A 21,263-nucleotide genomic window follows, 5' to 3' on the forward strand; every position below is an offset into this window, starting at 1 on the left:
TAGCCAGTATTTCAGTCATTTGCACGTGCAGTTTTGACGACTAACTACACATATATCTACTGTACGTTGTATTAATATTAAAATGCAAGTTTACAGAATCCAAAACTGCCAATGAAAGTTTCACTTGAACTTCTGGATCAGTGTAGTCAATTGGTAAATTGGAGTAGTCAATGGCTAAAGAAAAGTTAAAACTGTTTAGGTAAAAGGATATATATAATCGTAAAAACTTATTTTCTTTATCTTAACCTAAACATTTAAACCCTTTGATTAATTCTCGTGACTCGCGACACCAGTTTTCAACTGATGGATTAGTAAGAATAACTAATAATAAATAATCTACACAATTCCTGGCTTTCAAAGTAATAGGTCATATTTGAATAACCCGAAAACTGTTGAATAAAACCTAATATCTCTTTAACTCTAACTATTATTTTAAAATATATTATTTCAGTCATGCTTGGATATGAGAAAGACGACAAAGAATCGGTTTTGGGGAAGTTCTAAAGTAAAAAAGTGAACAAAATCCTTTACTCGGAATAAAATAACTCAAATTAATGCAACCTAATCATATTTTAAAAATATATTCTTACTCTCGATTCAATAAAATGTTTGCTTAGAGTCTTATTTCAGCAGTATGGGTAATTTAAAATAAAACTGTTGAAACCTCTTTTTAATTTTTAAAAGTAGTGCAAGTGAGTGTCACGTGTTTTCTTGTGCTTCTAGGCTCCCAATGTTCGAGTTATGCCATCAAGCTAATATATTGTGACTGCTCTCCTCTCTTGTGACAAAGCCTTGCAGCTGCCTCTGAATCGATAGATGTCAAAGAAATATGAAAACAATCATGACAGAGAACTTAAATCCTGGCTAGGAGTCTGTATAATGAAAAATGTGCCTCTATTCTCAAGGCAGCGGATTAATTCATCCTAAACTTTTGTCGAATTTTATTTTGGTACCTTTTTCCCAGCAGATAAAGCTACATCTGTTGGGTTTGTAATGTAATTTGTAATTACTGCCCTTCATGTGGTCTGCTGCCTTGAACCGTCTTTAATTAAAAGCATAATTAAGGAAAGATCTTAAGCAAGACTATAACCAGATGGGTTTTTATAAACAGTAAACGGTTTGCGGATTTCATTGGCTGATTTGTGATACTGCCTGTAATCGTTGATTTCAAAGGAGCCAGCAACGGAATACTGATAAAACAGAATAATCTGTGGTAATCTTTCAATTGAATATGGTATTTTTTTTGGGGGGGGGGGGCATCGACTACTGAATATATACCACATTGGAAAGAAATCAATGCTCTTTGGACCGGTCCTAACGGAGATATCCGTTTTCCAATTAGTAGGTGAGAACAAGTTGGAAATAGAATTTCAGTGCATTATTGCTTCACACTATCGTAAATAACAATCAAGTAATAAAAGAGATGAGTGGCATAAAGACATTTAAGTAGGCATTTATCCGTGGTAAATAAGACGGTGAATATCAGGCAAACTTTAGTTTTCAATTTTAGATCACATATTTTGTTAATATTGAAAACTCACATTAGCCTTAGACATTGTATGACCTAACTTTGTAATACTACATTGTTGGCAATACACCAGTCTTTAAAACTCTCTGTTGGTGCTGGTGGTAAATCATGTTGAGCTTAAAAATACAATTGTCTGTTTTCAAAGTTGTCCGAAGTGGGAGACACTTTTATTTGATTCATACAAGCAGAACTAACTGCAAACGAGAGGAGTAACTTCATTCTCACATCACTACAGGTCTTTTTCTTTCACTCGGGTAATTCACACATAGAATTTCAATGAAATAGAACGAAGAGAAGTGGTTTACAGCTGGAAGACATATCCACTAGGATTTGCGGATACAGTAGAAATAACTCTAAACGATGAAGAACCTCTCCAACATTTTTTTACGAGGCCCACATCGACAGACAGATCACCAATTGATTTTATCAATTAGAATGTACATTATGTGAAATTTGACATTCTCTAATACCTATTGTTTCTTTAGAGTCCGTTTTTGAATGCAACATCACAAATTCTTGCCATTATGATATAGTAAATTGTGTTTCAGCGTATTTTTGTTCAGACGTTACACATAAAATCTCGCCAACGGTATGAAATTAATTAAAAATTGTGTGTGGTACTAAAACTATTTTACTGTCTTGCTGCCCTTTTATGTACAGGAGTACAGATTTGGTGAAGAGTAATCAGTTCAATTATCTTCAAGATATTTACTTCAGGATAAAATTTGTCATCTAGATAAAAACGTAAATTCTTGCTGCTCCATGAGTCCATTTTCCAGACGGTTTGTCGTTGTTATTGCCTGATTTAGTGTGTGTTGTTTTATATACTCGGGTAATCTTTGCTTATTCAAATACACCATCAGTGCTGTATTCATTTAAATGTATCATTGGGATCTGTGTTGAGTTTGTCACATTAGGTGTTTTTATATTCCATCTCTGTTTTGCCTGAAGCTACGAATCACAGCCTAATGACCTTAGCAGTAAACGCATTTTGTTTTTTAAAATGTGCGCATGTCTTTCATGAGTTTGCTTTGCTACTTTTTATGAATTCTCTGACGTCTACAAACTTTAGTCTCTCTTGAGCTCTGCTTTCATTCGCCTTGTTTCTTCCTCATGCATACAAATATAGCCTAGAAATTCTTATGATACATATGCGCATGAATCTAGGTCTCTATATCTATATCTAAATCTGATCAACCATATGTCATTGAAGAAATTAAATGCACCATTGAGCATATACAAACTTAATTCCCAAAACGTAAAGTTATGTAAATACTGTTAATTATAAGTGACATATAACCTTGGTATGCTCTTATGCCCACATTATATTAGGGAACTTTCTATGTGCATTAAATCTTATCTATCCATCACCAATTTGTCATTGTCATCAACAATGTTTATTCAGAATTCTGGTTTTGCATACTAAACTAAAACAAAATATTGACTGCATTATTATTAGTAGTAGAAGTAGCAGCAGTAGAATTATTGCATCAAGAGGCCTAATAATGTTGTAAATGAACTATTGAAGTAAATGGCAATGTTTTATCAGAAAATGTACCATTTTATTTTTTTCAGGTGTTCTTTTATGCTTAATTTGTGCTAGACAATTAGCTCTCAGACATAACAGTTATCGGTAACTTTGGATGGGGAATTAAAAGATCTTTTGTTTAACTCTAATTTAGCATGGTTGCTGCTTTGTTGAACGTTGCTGAATCTAAACCTGATTTCGAGAAAAAATAGGTGTAATTTTATGAGAGAGATCGTCTCACTGGGTCCTCCACACAGCAAGACCCCCTTTCCTAACGCGTTCTGCTGCAGAAGCACCTGGAGTCTAGCAAAAAAAAAATTAGCATTGATATAGATTTAGTTGAAATGTAATCTTTTAAATCTTTCCAAGATACAGGCAGATAATTACACTTTCAGCGAATTGCCAGGGGTCAGCGTCTCCACGGACCCAAGGAGTTGATTTACTAACAATAGTGTGTACATAAAAAAACTGTGTTTGAGATTATAATGTTAATAGAGGTAGTCACTGGGGAGCGAGAGCAGGATAAAATTAATTCGATGCAACTTGGCTGTACCTTTTACTTGGCTTCACATTATTTTCAGCGCTTAATTTAGGGGAATAGTCTCATATGTAATTACAACAAAGGAAAAGACATACTATTAGATATTTTACAGTAGTCTGCTTGTGGCTTTATGTTATGGAATTGTAAGAGAACAGATGATTTGCTTCTAAGGCAGCTATAAAGCAATAAGGTTGGGACACATTACTTCATCTTTACAAGACTAGAGGTTAGAATACATAAATAACATATTATTTTAATACATAAAATTAGATCAAAGCAATGGCTTTGAAAGCAAGTACCTTATATTTCACAGTCTGTAAAGGGCTTCCAAAGAAATGTCATATTAGATCAGTCTTTTTAAAAATAGGTCTATTGCATTTGTATTGTTTTTTTAATAAGTTTATTCATGATATTCTGTATAAACCACTGAGGTTATAAACCATACTTGCAATGTACCGAATACATTACAAAAAATCCTGGTAAAAAACGATATGTTCATTTAAAAATAAATATCAACATAACTAAGCATCTACCAGCTATTAAGAATAAAATGGGTTTGTTCCCAGATTTCAGCTGTGTAGCATTTCTTTATTTTTCAGATTATATTGCCTTTAGTTTCTGCCAACTCCAGAACTACTACTATTACTGCTCCATTTATTAAAATGAAAAATCATATTACAAATTATTGTCCCACAGTTTGGAAGATTTTCATTTTAAACCTGCGGCCTATTCCCTGTTAGTCCTGCAGTCTAAATAACTTTTTATTTTTCATACTTCTAAGACATTATCTCATTCCCAGAAACCTGGTTTACAAGCAAGAATTATAATATGTAATGTAATTATCAAATATATTGCAGTGTATATATGTGTATGAATTACATAAGAAGAGATTGTCTCTTCTTATAGTCATAAGGTCTGGACTGATTAAGTCGCCATGCTGAAACCTTTTCAGGATTCATAAACCACTCCTTTCTGGATACTAGTTAGGTTGATGAATTATGATGCGGAGGCGTGACAGCTTCTTAAGTTGATATTGATCTATTGAGCTGTCACACAATGTGATGTTAAGGGCCAAGGCTGCTTAAAGCACTTCGGTGAGGACCACGCCCAAGCCCTGCTGTCAGTTCACTTTAGAATCTGAGTGCATTTAACACCACGCCTATAAACGGAATAAAATCACAAAGTGTTCGAACTGGGAGTTGCCTCTAAACCTATGCTAAAGTTTTTCCCTCTCCTGCTTCTTTGGCCTGACTTTCTGTCATCATTTGTGTCCACAAAACATGTCTCAAATGTAGGGCTGCCAAAAAAAAAACGGTCTATCCCTTGTCAATCTTATTTCCAATCCATCCCGTCACTCTGCTTACAGATTTATATATTTTAAAAGAAGTTTGTACAGCCTCACATGCAGATTCTCATCAATATGTGCCTGCATCAATACTCTGTTTCTTTTGCTGGTTTTTAACAAAAATACTAAGATGGAACTGTCATGCCTCTTTGAGAAATGGATGTGATGCACTGTACATCCTACAAACAGCTCTATAAAGAAAATAAACGCATTTGGAATTAACTGGGGAGAAAATGACTCATCCCCCTGTTAGATCATTTAGTTAAAACCGTATCAGCAAAGAAAGGTGTACAGTATGGGTCTGTGCTGAAAAGAAAAGATAGGAGAAATGAAAAGACAGCTCAGAAAACTGTGGCTTCGGGTCCAGTGATTCAGGGAACTGTCTCCAGGTCTCATCTCTACCTGTAGACAGTAAGACTTTAGCACATTAAGTAGCACATTGATTCCTACTAAGTACAGACTCAAACAATTGTTTCAGATAATGTCTTCCTTACTGTGGTTTTGCCAAAGCGAGCAGCACAATTTGTAAAAGAACATTAAGATGTGAAAGAGAACATATAGAATACTGTGTGGAATACTGCAATCGCAAAGCTCAGAACAAGCACCACACCACTATAGCATACAGCTGTTAGAACTTCTGAGTTCATGTTGGCTTCACTGACATAGAGATTATAAAATAATTTTAATTACAGATATCTAGTTGTTCTATAATTATTTTAAAGCATAGTTATTTACATACATAGAATATAAATTAAAAAACAAACCTGAAATCTGGGACATAACATGTACCATTGTATAATTTATTAGAAAGATAAACTAAAATACAAATAATTTTATTTTTATTTGTTCCGACTGTTTTGTTTTGTTTTGTCTGTGGTGCTCTTAGGACATCTAAATATGATTCATAGTCCAATGAGAAAATAAATATTTACAGCAAATCACTGAATATTGTGCTGTTGTCTAGGTGTCAAGAGACGTTGTTTTGGAGTCCATTATTCAAATAATGATGAGAAATCTTTTTCATGAAGGTCTGTCACTCTGTAGGCATTGTGACTCCAGTAAGTAACGGTAAAAAATATCAAATCCCCTTTTGTTGTCCAAGCATATTTACCTGATGGAATCAAATTCAAGTAACATAACGGCACACACACAAAATGGACCTTTTACAGACTTACTCATGAAACTATAACATTTTCTTGATTTTAGTAAAAAGATAGGAGAATGAGAGAAATGTGAGAACTCCAGAAAAACATCTATTCCCTGTACATAGACAAATATCAATAAATGATATCCGTATCTAAAAGACGGCGAATAAGCGTGACGCAGGGCATCCCGAGCGTTACGAAGATTTCTGGTTATCGGGTAGGAGATCTTCTTGTTTCTCAGTTTTACTTAATTTTTGAGATCTACAATACGTTTAGTGAAAGGTCATTAATTTGTGAAGTGTGAGGACGTTTCATTTGTCTTGTCACGATGCCTAAAATCCTCGTTAGCTCCTCTTTCCCCTCCTGTTCATGTCTGTCAGCTAACAGCTTGCCAAACACATTGACTTTCTCCTCTCGTGGCACGGAAATGACAAATGTGCTGTTTTATCCATACAATTTATTTCATTATTGTTGCCAGCACGGAGCATCACAATCAATCATAAGGAAGTCCAGTTGGCAGGTGTCAATCTTGGTATTTTTATGTCCCCGTCTATATTTAATCCAATTACAGGGGTCATAGAGTAAGTGCAAATCCTCTTGTTACAACTCAGTTCTTACTCTAGATGTAAAGTACAAAGTGACTATGGCCCGTGTGCAATATACGGAGTGCGGAGCCTTTTAAATCTCCATAAGCATTATGCAGCAGTGGGCATTATTAAAAGAGGTGTCGCAAATTGAATTTTTATGAGTGTTTGTGTGCAAATGAAGTATCTTGTTATTTTGCTAAAGGAAAGGCGGGCTTAATGATGGAAGATCTTTCCGCCCATTGCGCTTTCAAATACAATTGTAGATCGAACTCAGCCTTGTCACGTTGAGCAAAAGTGAATTTCTAACATCCAGGACGTGGCTGTCTACTTTGAGCAAATTGCATCCAATCACCCCGAGGGAATTCAGCTAATGTCTCAGTCCAAAACAGGGATGAAGAATAGAAAAACAAATCAAACACTATAGAGAGCGAAGCTTATTAAAATATTCACAGGGAAAAAATGAGAGAGAGAGGAGGAATTACCTAAAACATCGCTTTACTCAAATTAATTAGCCCGACTCACGTGACGTGTCGAACCAACCTGTACACTAAGAATAAAATATGCGACAAAAAAGCAGATATTTATATTTCCCTAAACCAAATACGAATAGACTGTGAACTGTTTGCGCTGAGTATACGAACGTGCTTTAATGAAATATGAAATAAAACGTCACCTTTATTCGAGAGTATATAAGAGCGTTTCCACACGAAATGGAATCCATCTAACACACAACTGCCACAATATGGGAATTTATCGATGAATTTTGATTTCGAAATATAATTGTGAGTCTATCTTGCAAATAATTTTTGAAAGATTACATCGCAAACTATCTTCGTTTTTGACAACATATAACTAGTGCCCTTTACTTCTCTTAAAAATAAAAAAAATGTATCGACCCGTTGCACGAATAAAACATGAAAGGCTATTTCCATCAAGCACAAAACAAAAAGTATCCTGAAAGTTTGACGGTAAAATAGATTAGCACGAAGTGAAACATTTTACACGCGGCAAAATGTAGGCTGATTTTCACACGTACCTTGCAGTCAAGAAATTCGATCCAAATGGGAACAGTTGCAATTATGTTTCTTCCCATCAGTGACAAATTTCGGGAAAATAACATTACATTTTCGTGCAGTGAATCCCACTATTTTATAACGTGGTAGGGTCCCTGGACTTTGTACTGTGTGCGCTGGAACAGTAAACAAATTGTTCTTGATGTGCTTATTATTGTTGCTCAGATTCTGCTTGGCTAGAGAAGCAAGGCTGATCATTATAGTATTTGTTTTCAATTTTCTCAGTTTGAATGAACACGGGTTTGGGAAGCACTTAAAATCGGTCGCTACGAAACAGTGTGTGTATGAACTGTTGAAAACAATGTAATGAAAATACTTAATATAGCCGTCTTACTCGAATTATTGTTTATAGTGTTTTATTTATTATCTTCCGTGAAAAATAACAGCATAATCTTAACGTTCCTCTGAGAAAATTCCACATGGCCAACACGAAATTTAAAAAAGCACAGTCTACGCACTTAGGTTTCCCTGTTATTTCCATTACCTGATCCTATTAATACTATTCAGGAATTGTTTTTAAAATATTGTTTTTAACGTCATAATTTTTAAAAGATCAGTTTGCTCTCAGACATTTGTTTTGGATTTAGTAGATAATGATCGTTGTATTTATTTGTAACTAAGTGTAAGCTCCAATTCCAAGCACCATACAGTATTTCTAGAAGAGAAACGAATAAAAGCATCTCAGATATAAACAAAGGCGCCTGGACAAATACCAGAAAAGGTACGTGGGATTCAATTAAATATATAAAAATGAAACTAGCGTGATTCGTGCTGTTATTGTTGTTGCGAATACTACTATTAGCAGCTAAAAAGCCTACTCAACCACAATCCATGAGACGTTACAATCACATTTTTTGGTGGAACCTGACTAAATACTAAACTCAGTGTATTACAAATAATCGAAAACGAGAAGCTGTAAGAGAAAGAGAAACTATAACTGAAATGTTCCTCAGTTTTCCTCTGCCTGACAGATGTGAAGTGAACCACTAAAGGAGATCTTTAAATATGTAACCTTGTCATGTGTTAGTATATGCGCGCACACACGCGCGCACGCACAAGCCTACACGCATTTAAAGCAGAGAGCCAGAAGAGGGGTGCCTGGCTGTACAGATTTCACTTCACGCCTGATCAGTTTTTGGAGAGCAGTGCAGTTTGGAAAGAGGGAAAGGCAGCACCTGTCTCAGCTTTAGTGTCCCATCTAGTTTTATTGACAGCCTGATAAGCGTGTCGAAGCCGTGAGGTTTCCAGCGTAGCGTTCAAGAACCCTGCTGCGTTGCAGGGTTTCGGAGTCTCCTAATGGTAGCTTCTCTAAATAATAAGCCAAACACCTTTCTCACATCCCTTTGCCTACCTCGCTTTTTAAAACCCGCGGAATGACCACTCACTTCCTGAGAAACCCGCAAGAGCACGGTTGCACATTTACTTTTGGTCTTGTGCATATTGACTCTAACATCAGAGCTGGGTCTGGAGATGGTTTAATGCAATACTGTCCTGTTTTTGCAATGGGTGAGACCAGAAAAGCAAAGAGTCGTGGGCGTGTATACAGAAAATACTTGGAAAGAACAGATACAGGTGGTAAAAGTTTTTTTTTTGCTGCCCCCAAAAAATCGTTTACGAGCTGCACTTAACCGAAATATCAACCACTCATAAAATAAAACCTTCACTTAAAAACATTTAAAGATGAAAGTTTAGAATAAAAGAATATATTTGTGTACCATTAGATGATAAAAGTCAGATTACACATACTGTACAATATTGATAGTATTGAACATTATGCTTTTCTTTGCCAATAAATTAACACAATCAATTGTGTAACACTCACGTTGTGAAAATCGAACAGTGAACCGAATATATAAGAAAAGGGTACAAAACGAAACTCATTCTTATTTATTTTTCCAACTGTTTAAATAACAACTTCGAGACTTATTTCTGAATTAAAGAGCTATACCTAATTGCGTCTTATAAGGGTTTTAAAAATTACCCCGGTTCTCAGTTGACAGACGTAGTTACAGGGTTTATGCACATCATTATTTTTTCATTGAAAGGATGTGTTATTTTTTTTCTATGCATGACCCACGCATATACTGTATGTGCGGAGCGTACATGCTCCCATATGTATCCTACGTATAAATCTACACCTGCATACAGGCTTAAATCCAAGTTACATGTGCAGCTGACAAACACCGTAGTGCCACAGGTAAAAGTGTAATAAAGGTGTGACACTAGACATTGCCAGACTGTTGGTAGTTTTGACTTTGTGCATGGATGTGTGATGTGCATGAAAGTATTTGTAATGGGGAAAGGCGGTGAGGCTCTGTGTGTACAGTGTGTAAGGGGTAGTGATATCACGGTGTGTCTTGGGTAATTCGAGTTAGAGAAATTGTTTTTATTTCGATTTTCGCCCCTCTCTGGTTCGACTCTGGTTACCGGATTAGCCCACGTATCCAGAAAGAAGTATCAATTCGATTTTCTACCTGACCGAGTCTATTCAATAAACAGAAACCGAGAACCAATATGATCGAGATTTTTGTTTCTTTTGACAATACAGAGAAAACGGACATTTAAAAACTTTTTTTTTTAATCCAGCATGGTTGTCTATTAGAGAAGAAATGAAGACAGGCCTCTCGCAAATGTTTGTCTTTTTCGGACCAAGCCGCTGGTTTAATTGCCCGAGTAATTGTCTTACGATGGCTTGTCTAATATTTCACACCAGATAAACATCAGCTTCCTTCTATTTCGGTAGTTTTATTCCATTGCTACCACTGTATGCTGGTTATTTCAGGGGGAAATAACGTCCAATAACTGAAAGCCATGATACCTCCATAAAATATTGTTTGGATACCAAACTGGACAACAGTTACAGGGATTTAATTTATTCATGATCCATTCTTATCCCCTGAAGACCAAGGCAACTTGAAACCGAGATATTTCAGACATTTTAAGTTGGAAAAAAAAGTTCAAGAAATAATTTTACAAGTTATCTATCGGGTACCCCGGTAGTTTGCCAAAGCCACACAAACACAGATACACACAAACTCTAGGCAATGTTTCAGAGTGTAAGCTTGTGTATTACCTGCTACTTCCCTGTTAGCTGAACGATAAGTGCTGTCCAAGGTGACGTCGCGCTGTCGATCTAGCCAATCACTGCGGAGTTGAGGCTGATATTAAGGGAAAGTTAGTGGTAAGCAAGGAGAGGCTTTATTCACGTTGACATTTAAACTCTGCGGAAGATTCAAACGTAAAAAACGGGGTATTAAACTATATCAAAACTACGTCAAGCTTTATTCTTATTTCGGAAAAGACATTGGAGACACTACAACCGGTGTGCAAACTGCTTCAGGTAAGCTGCACTTTTACATAAAAAATGTACTATCTCCCATTTAATTATTTATACAGCTACAGCTTTGTCAACAGGAGTTACGTTTTTGTGCTGCTTTTCCTGTTATAAGGACCGGATATTTACTTCAGTGGGCTATTTGTTTTGGCTTCGCAATTGGAGTTTTCTGCGCTCATGATGTTCAGTTAGCCAACCAACGGCCATAATCAAGTTGTCTCACTGCAGGTCATAAGAATCGAGCGGGCTGTTTTCGAGACGTCTTTATGTGCATTATCTGTGAGATTGGGGAGTTACGTTTTTTTTAATGAAACACGTAGTCTTCATACACAGCTTTATCGAAACTAAGTTACTAAGTACGTACAGAACTTACATTAGTGACCCAAAAATAAAAAAAGTTTTGAAAACTTATTTTTGTTGGGAAAATGTGAATATGGTGTCTCACAGGTCTTTTCAAGCATGGAACAGACGCAGAGAGTGCTATTCGCCCAATTTGTAAGCACATTCAATCATAGCATTGACACGCTTGAACTTCAGTTTGAAGTAACATGCAATTAAAATATTTTCACCGAGGTAGACATTGGGCTCACATTACACAAATCTCCGTCACACCCTTGTACTTGACATGGCGTTAAATGTTAAAAACTGCAACACACTGAGAAGTGAAGCGTGTTACTTCATTTAAGATGAAAACATTAATAGATTTAATATATTTTATAACTGTGCTATCCTATTTAACGTGATCGAAGTACGGAATTACACGGGACGTGTTTTCTTGAGGTACAAAGCATAAATTCTTGAAAACTTGTGAAACAATGAAAAAATGTTAACTTACCTTCTACATCCTACAAAGCAAATGTAAGCACACTTCAGGACGTATGACAGTTTTATTTGTGAAAATAACAAATGCATATTTGTACTTAGGCAAGATGAACTAACATTAAAGGGCTGCTTAGATCAGATCCGAAAGAAGGCATAGTTTTCTCCTGAAGTATCATAAATCGCATTCTACATATAATAAAAGTATCATAAATAAATTGTACCTGTAAGGCTACATGGTCTGTAATCCACAAAGTACCTTTCTGAAAAGAAGCTGCAATGTGACAAATCAGTAACTGAAGAGTAAACCTGGGTAATAAATCAAGCACCGTGTATTAGAGATCCACCTCCCTAATTAGGGATGTTTATTGGAGATTGTGTATATCCAGCTGTCATACCCAGAAAAAAAAGCTGTGACACAATTACCTCTGACCAGATAGTCTTTTGACAGTGTATGCCTACTATTGGCAAGCGATGTGTGTTGTGTAATTTACCGTTTCGATTTTTAGACTGGCTTTCACAAGCAAATGTCCACGGAAACATAGATTATAAAGTAGTTACATCTGCACTGATACTTCTAATATCAACACACATTTGACAATTTTTTACACTTTCTGAGAAAAACCGATGTAATTTACAGACTATTTGCACCACAATGTAATTATTTTATGTTTTGGGGACATTGATTCTTTTTTGGATTTTTTATAACTCCTGGAAATAAAGTACTGCGGATACTTTCTATACTTGGAAATCCTCTCATACTGTATATGGCTCATGTATATAATCAGACGTAAGCATATATACTGTTTTTCACATTCTTACACCCTATGTGCATGCACAATACTCATGCGTGCTATGGTTATTTACGATAACACTAACAACGTTTGGCAGATTGTAGAGATACAATTGTAAATATTTCTTCTCTTTCTCCCCGGGTAAGAAGAAAGTTGGAAGATGGGAGCAGAGAAAGCAAACCACGTATTGTTTCACGAGGATTAAAATAATGCTTATTGATGCTTAACATCTGTTTCATTTTCTTTTACCTCTAACTGTAAAGTAACCCGACCATAGTAAACAAGTGGTGTACATTAAGCTTTTTACAAGGACTAGATTATTATTAACTGCATGTGTGCTGTTTTTATAGCGTCATTTCTGCAGCTCGCAAACAGGCTTACCTATCCCGGAGGCATAAGCATTATAGAATAACATGTCAAAAATTGTGCATTTCTGGAGATTTTAGACTGGACTAGACAACAGGACTTTAAGCATTTTTCTGGATATTAAAAAGGTGCTTTGCAACTTGGATATTAATACAAGCAGACTGAATAAGCCTAAGAGTATAAACATGCTATTTAATGATATTAACAGATTAAAGCGCTCCTTTAGAATGATAATTTCATGATTTATCTGTGTCTATATGTATATACTGCCGCCAAACGTAAAATGTGCATTTTAATGTAACAATAACAAAATAATAATACTATTGAAATAAACTAACAAATAACGCAACGTACAGAATTGTTTGTGTTGTCGCTTATTCTGTTTAAAGAGTGGAGCAAATTTACTGCTTATGTATTCAAATAAGTGTATAAATTAAAACAATTATTCATGATACATTATAAATACGCGTTTGAAATTCTGAACATATTTTCTGCCGATTACTTTGGACTGTACATAAATGTGGATTCATTTTATACTTGTGAGTCATTTACTGTTGCTCTTCAGATATGTTCGTGAAAACATGAATCTGTATCCTACAGATCCATTCAGTACACAATTTGCTTGGAAAGGGAGGTGAATTCCAGCGACTCGGATTTTCAAGTCAATAAAGTTAAATACAGTCATCTTCATCTACTTATATCGATCCTAAAAATGGAAAATCCTTTCTTTCTCAAGACCGGAGAAAAGTTTCAGCAATACTTCACAGCGAATTAGTTTTATATGACCATTGATCAACACAGAATTGACACTGAGGATTACCAATGTAGCTATGCTTTGTGTTAAAATGGCGTCTCGTAAACTTCTCCAATAGAAAAGTTCGCGTTTTTTCCCCCTGTGCATATGAGAGACAGGTGCATTTATCGTCCCTACATCTTTGCTTTCATCTTAATGAAACGACAATACTGCACTAAATGAAAGTAATCGCGTCTGTCGACATTCTAGTTGTACAGAAACTTAAGTCCAGTAAAGGCAAGTAGAATTTTTAGTCGCCCGACAACACCCCCTCCCCCTTCGGCCCTTCCCATCTCACACTCACCCGCCCGCCCTACAATTAGAGAATTATTGAGATGATAAAGCTCCCTCTGGACTCTCTCATTGGCTCCGAGGCCCCCTTTCCCTCAAATCCTGATAAATCAATGGCAGCCAATGCACCCAGTCTCTTTTGTTGATGTTTTCTAATAGACCTTTCTCTCTCCAAGAATGACGTCAGCGGCATTCACCATTTCCCTCCCCTTATGATTTTTTTTGTGTTGTTTAAAACTTTTTTAGAGGGGGCACAAAGACCACTTTGCCCCGGGGAAAAATAGCGACAAGATTAGGCGTTCTTTTCAAGGCCTGGCATTAGTTGCTGCTAATCCGAATTGGGCTAATTGATAGTCTGTAAAATCGCAATCGTAACCTGAAGATCTGGCCCAAGTTATTTCCCCTTAAATGGAGTAAAAGACAATACATTTTATTATCGTTTCCAACAAGGTTCTCTTCCATCACGCTGATTTAGTAGAGGGCTGTCTTGTTGCGATTGGGTCTGCAATTTGTATTAAAAACAAGACTTCTCTTCAGCCTTAAGAAACCAACAGGGCGGATTTACAGCTTTCCCAAAGAAATAAATAATCTATTGGAGCTATTGTTTCCTGAAAAATTGCAAAGCTGCTTGGGGATCTCCTTTTATGAAGTGAAGAACGAGGAATCGGGTTTGTACTTTAAAACCTATAAAATTATGTGCGTGTATGCTGCTAACATCTAGACGCATGGGTGTGGAGTTTAAACACTACATTTGAAACTTCCTGAGCGATGTTTTTTTTCTGCTATTTAAATCCGAACAACTAACTTGCATTTAGACTTGCTTGCGCTTACTTTACAACCCAATCAGTTAATGGAAAAGGGTTTAGTGAATGTTTTGTGCCCTGCGCACGGATTCATGTCGTTCCTCACTCTTCAGCACTGCAATCACAATTCATTATCATACTCAAATATATGTCATATCTGTTGTTCATAGCATATTCAGCAGGGCATTACAAACCAAATGACACATAACTGGTGACAAGCAAGGCTTATACTGTAAGTATGTTTAAAGTTGATCACTGTTTAATATATACGTCATATAGGCCTATAATGAAACTTAACAGTTGAATACAAACCTCTTAAAACGCCTTCTTAATGTCGTGTTTCTTCACCTGTCAGTTCGGCTTCATGAAAACTGGCGAAATTTTCGTATTAGATTACATTTTGCATATATATATACTACACCTATATACACACACACAAAAAAAAAACTCCACGTAGGCAAGAAATATAAAGAAAGAGATACGTGCTCTTTGTTTTGCTCCGTCAACCAACCATTCAAATTTTAATTTTAATCTGAAATTGTCTTGCTGTTTTGGTGCAGTCCAACACTGAAATATAAGGCACCCGTAAACCCAAACTTGCAGATGAGAATGAAGGGGGTTGGAAAAGCCGTAAGATAATTTTAAACTCTTTGAAAATTGTTTTTTTTTCCCCCCATTGGTTTGAAAAACAGATCACAGACTTCCCATTATAAAAAGAAAAAATGATGGTATGGAGAGTCATATAGCGTGACTTCAGAATCCCTTGGAAGGAAAAAAAAATCCACTCATTTATTTCGATCAATTCAAAAGCGCGTATTTATCCTACAAAGCAGTGTGGCAAAGCGAATTATAACCCATCAGAGTCCGGAAAATTGGCACTGGCTAACAAGAGAGGGGAAATATATCTGAACAAGTTATTTGAAAATATTAGAAGAAGTGGCGGCTTCAGTGCAGGACTGGAGATGACAGTGCATGACGGTCTGGGCAGCTCATTATCCCACTCCTATTGAGGCGTCCTTTCACTGAGATGCAAACTCTTTGGCAGTGTCGTTTGTCTCCTCATTGTACTTTAGTTAGGAATGCAATGGTTGTCAGGACTCTTATTCACTTTCAAGATAGTTTATTGATGAGCTCTGACTTTTAGCACTTTTCACATGTCAAGAGAAGTCAAGTGTATGCATCCACGACTTAATTTTATGCTTTGCGCGTTCCAACACTTTTTCCACCTTTTTTCTCCTTCTTTGCTTTACTTTTTCTCTGCGTTTCGCATTCCCTCCGACTCCCTCTGATCCATTGGAATAAATGATTGGAACACCCTGAGCTGAGACTGGTGCTCTAAGTGTAACCTCAAATGCAGGCGCTGAGGGGTTGCTTTAGAGTGTACTGAGGTGTGTGTTAATAGTCAGGCATTCAACAAATGTAGTTCTGGTGTGTGGTCATGGCTGCGAAGTCATTTACTTACTTTCTCTGTGATTTTCTGGCAGCCACAGAAGTGGCGCTGCTTCTTGGAAATTATCAATTAAAATTAATAGAGCTTGCTTTAAGCAGGCAACCGAGCGTTAGGCGGGGAAGCCTCCCGATTAGAAAGTGTATTTATTTTGGTGGTAATTTTGAGTGCTCCCTTTAAATGTGATATTAAACATTGAGTCAACAAAGGGCACGTGGGGAAAGTTTGTGATTGTTTTAGTAAGTACACTTGGAGGCTATTTACGAGACCACTTAATACACAAAGTAAATAGCGTTTTTATCCATTGCTTTCAATGGGCTGATAGCTTTCTCCACTGCTTTGCCATACACAGCAGACACGTGCGGAGAGGTTTAAGCCAAATGTGATCCACAAAGCACTTGCCACAACTACTTACACTTTACACTTTTTTACCTCTCGTACGCTACACGTTTTGCGTTTTACTATCCTGGACGACTCCCAATAAACAAATGCGTCATTAATATCAATGGTAGCAACAACAACAAGGAAACCGATCGGAACAATAACCTCACTTTTCTTTTTAGAATTTAAGAGAACTATCCCTATTTAGCCAGGCAGGGAAAGAAAGACAGTTCACATTCTCCAGCTTTGTCTTAAAAAAAAAACGAACGGAGAAAAACAACCGCCGAAGTTAATTTATCGACAAAAAAAATTCGCCCTCGCTACTTTTTCATGACATGTATTCGATAGGTTCGTGTGTAACTTCAGGTTTAGCAGTAAAACGTATCTGCTTTCATGCTCACTGTACAGAGCCAATTGAGCCGGTGAGAACGGCCTAGCCATCCAATAGGCAGCTTTGAGGCAATCCAATTGCTTTGCATAAGGCAATATTTTGTGTGTGAGAGAGAAGTGTATTTGCATGTGTGGAGTGATTAGTGGGTTTGAAAAGAGAGCTCTGGCTCAGCCTCATTTCCCGCTCTGGCAAAGGCGCAGGAGGAAGTGTTTTGCTGGAAGATGATGACAGAGGTCAGGCTCTGCTAATGGGCCAGTGAAGAGCAGTGGAGGCGAGGCACAGACCAGGAACACATACATTAATACACTTGTACCATCACCAATCAGCATAGGTGTGTTCTCTTTCTCTACTTCTCTCTCTCTCTCTCACACACACGCGCACACACATACGCGCACACACATTTTGTGTCTCTCCTCAGTCCTGACATCCCACTTTATTGTCAATCTCTGTCTCCTTCACAGGGATTTCAATTTCTGCAAAACATCACTGGGAAAACTATTTTACTGCCAACTCTTTCAAGAGAGTCACCAGCATTTCTATTCATTTGTGTTGCGCTGAAAACTATTGAGAAGGGTTCTGACAGCGTCTCAGGATGCCTCAGAAAGGTGAGTTCGGATATATTCCTAACACTTCAGAGTTTGATTTTAAAATAATACAAACCAGGCTTATACAATGCAAAAACAGTCTTAGGCGTGTACTCAAAAGTTATAATGCATCTGTAGGCATATTGTGTATATGTGCATCAGAGTCATTTATGCAGCATACATATGTATAGCAAAGGAAATGTGACTTTTAAAATATTTTTAAATGTTAAAGTATCACCAATATAATGTAAGTAAAATAGCCGTGTTTTCTGCCCACTCTTCTGAATTCCGAATTTATTGCTTAGACATAGAAAAGTGAATGTAATCCTTGTCATAAAGAGAACGAGGGATGTCTTCAGCTCCGCAGCAAGGAGTTCGTATACTCTTCGGGGAAGTTACAGTATGTAGTTTGAGGCTCTCTAGGTTAGCTCCTTTGCTCATGTATATGCCCGTACTCTATTTTTTCGGTGTTTGGGGATAGTTTAATGTTTATTTATGACAAGAAAGAGCAAAAAGTCACATTAGGCCAAGACAGCGATCAGTATAGACTATGGAAAAGCAATGACCCGATGCGGGAGAGTGTCATATTGAATCATACAGGCAGAAGACTCAACCGAGCGCCTTCACAAAAATGCATTGCGAACTATTAACAGTTCATTCTCCCATTTGTCAGCTTTCATCTATATAAATATACAGTTTTCTAAACAGCTATAATCCAAAAGCGTATACAACCTGAAAACAAAAGGATCTTAAAATATGTCGCATATATACAGTATAAAAACATAAAAAACCAAGGTACTGAAATCCTTGTATATTTGTAATGCAGATACAAATGTGACATTTTAATTAGGCCTATTGTAGATTTATTATTAATTAACAATCTTGTATAAAACGAAAAGGATATATCTCAAAATTGTAAAATTATTTAAACTTCGGAATAATGTTGATGTAGTTTCAAAATAAGTATCTTTATGTATCCATATGTGTTTATATAGAAAAATAATACAATAATTTTAAATGGGCTTAAAATATTATTTTGAAGAAACACTCTGTTACACTATAAACCTATGCATATCAATTTAATATTTGAAGGGCAAAATTCATAGTTTAAAAATATGAAAATCGACACACATAATTCGCATTATTTGTGATGCTGAAATAAAAAGAAATGCTGATTTTATATTAAAAAATTAAAATAGAAAAAACTATCAAAATAGTTTGCTAATGTTGTTTAGCATTGATGGACAATGAAAGCTTTTCGCAACTATTTAACAGGTTATTGTAACATACTAATGCATTTCAGTATATGAATGTATTAACATATAGGCTCGAATACTTATTTGTAATTGAAGTGCTTGTGCTTGCGGATTAGTAGATTAAAACAGAAATTTAGATTGGGCCTAAATTAACCTCATGGACGGCCAACAGTGTCTTCAATTTTATATTAATCATTAACCAAGACATGAAAGGTTTGCTGTAGTCTCATAACGGAGGACGCTAAATATTCAACAATGGTTTAGATTCCGAAAGAAAGAGAAGAGAAAACGATAATGCGTCTTTTTTTTTACTTTTACTTCCGCCCGCTGTTTAGATCGTTGATGAATTGCTTTTGCTAAACGCTCCCTATTAAATCGGTTTGATAATTATGATGGACGATTCCGGACATTTGGAGCAACAGAGCTGAAGTACTGAAATTTGCCGTCAAAGTGTAAATGTATACAGCATTGCATTTTATGGAGAAAATGTTCATTATGACAATTAACGAGATAGTAACAGAAAAGTAGGCTACGTATTACTTTTTTTCCACATTTCATGATACATTCTACAAAGTACATGGCAAGCTCGTAAGGCTGAATTGTTGTCAGCTACTTCTGTTCGGTTCTAAATATTTGCTTGGTGGAGGAAAGGGATTGTTTGCGGTTTAAACCCATTTATATTATTATTTTATACATAATGTAGTAGTGAAAGCCATAGATAATGTTAAGTGAGGATATTTGAAAATTTCAAATATATAAGGGTTTATATATTCGAGTTTAAAACACCCACAAGTCGGTTATATACATAAAAAATAAAATAAGCATTTGCGAGCAAAGCGAGAGAATCTCTTCATCTCATTTCTGGTCTCCTTTTTATAACAAACCTCTTGAATGTGTTCGTAACTGCAATCGTCTTTTACCAACTGAGCGCCGTGTATAGCTGCTGTATCTTTGTACAGCCTTTAACTAAGCTCACACCAGTAGCACGCTAACCTCCAAATATCTGTGACAAAAAAATATTTTTTCTATTTCCCAAATTGAAACAAAAAAGGCACTGAAATCAAGCATCGGGTCGCAGTAGACATCGGTGATGCAGGGGTGTGTGCGTGTGTGTGTGTGGGTGGGGGGTTATGAGGGTCCCTACAGTTCTTTGTATTCTAGAGAGTTGTTGGTACGTTTAGTTGGAAGCTGTGTTGCTAGTTGGGGAGCCTGAGTTTTGCTCTCTGGGTTTTGGTATACAAGCAGAAAGGAAGCCATTGTTTAAATTCAGCAGGCTTTGTTGAAGAGCCTTCACCCCCTCCTGATCTTACTTTTTAGAGCACTGAGGCGAGGTAGACAGCGTGTGTCACTGTACAGTTTAAAAACAGAGGATCTAAAGAGAAAGGCAGCGGTAAATAAAATTAATTGATAACTCAAACTGTTCAGAAAATCGATTGATTAATCACGATTTTTTCAAGAAAAGTTTTCGTTGCAGTTGTCTAACCGGGCTTTTGGGGCAGAGCGATTATTATGATGCGGAAGGACTGAAAAAGTTTCAGTCGAAGCTGCGGCCTTAGAATTAGACACAGACGACTAAAGACAATTGTAAACACCGCCGTTAAAAGTGCAAACGAGTGGCTTCAGTGAACACACTTCCTCGGTTTAAATGATTTTTAATGGAATCAAAATCCAAAGAATTAACAATACAGCGCTTTATTCACAGTTTTGTTTTTTCCATTATTCATAAGATGTAATTGGTTAGGAAGTACTGTACATACTTTGCATATAAATAAGTACCAAAACATATTTTATATGCTTAGAAAACGAGTGTTCCACCGATATCAAACATTTTACAAGTCACCTCAGTATATTTATATATATATGTCATCTGTACTGCAGGAGAAAGTGGACGAGAAGTGGTGTTTTAATATACTGTTTTGTTTTGTCCTAGAAGGAAGACATTAACTAGTGTGCCGCAGATGAGAGACTCGTTAAGTTGTTTAAAGTGGACAGTCAACTCTGTTTCCAGGCAAGTTTTAATATTGTTTTACAGATTTACATTGTTCTGAAAAAAAAAGTAACCTATCCACTTACTTTAAACTGAATTGAGTTTTTTTTAATGACGTAGCAACAATTCTAAGTCGTTATGCACAATGCATTGCTGAAAAGTAAATATATCTAGGCAATTTTGTCTTTTACATGTAGCGCTAAATTAAAAAAAACATACATGTGCATCTAAGCTGTTATGTGTCATTACTGCTAATTAATTAATATTTTA

The 21,263-nt window shown here is 36.3% G+C and overlaps 2 protein-coding genes across 9 annotated transcripts in view; one reads left to right on the forward strand and one right to left on the reverse strand.

The window, feature by feature from the left end:
- elp4 (elongator acetyltransferase complex subunit 4) overlaps positions 1-21,263 on the reverse strand; it is a 135,704-nt gene that overhangs the window by 16,793 nt on the left and 97,648 nt on the right. The window lies entirely within an intron of this gene.
- pax6a (paired box 6a) overlaps positions 10,938-21,263 on the forward strand; it is a 23,804-nt gene continuing 13,478 nt past the window's right edge. Inside the window, exons 1-3 of one of the 7 annotated variants that reach the window (XM_088611424.1) lie at positions 10,938-11,087; positions 17,628-17,771; positions 20,937-21,014. The gene's annotated coding sequence lies outside the window, so the exon portion shown is untranslated. Of the gene's footprint in view, positions 11,088-14,362; positions 14,813-17,320; positions 17,498-17,627; positions 17,772-20,936; positions 21,015-21,263 lie in introns of those variants that run through there. The other 6 variants (XM_088611427.1, XM_088611428.1, XM_088611422.1 and 3 more) reach the window with 6 other exon arrangements.

This window comes from Lepisosteus platostomus, chromosome 18 (genome assembly GCF_059453375.1).
Source record: "Lepisosteus platostomus isolate fLepPlt1 chromosome 18, fLepPlt1.hap1, whole genome shotgun sequence".
NCBI classification, from domain to species: Eukaryota; Metazoa; Chordata; class Actinopteri; order Semionotiformes; family Lepisosteidae; genus Lepisosteus; species Lepisosteus platostomus.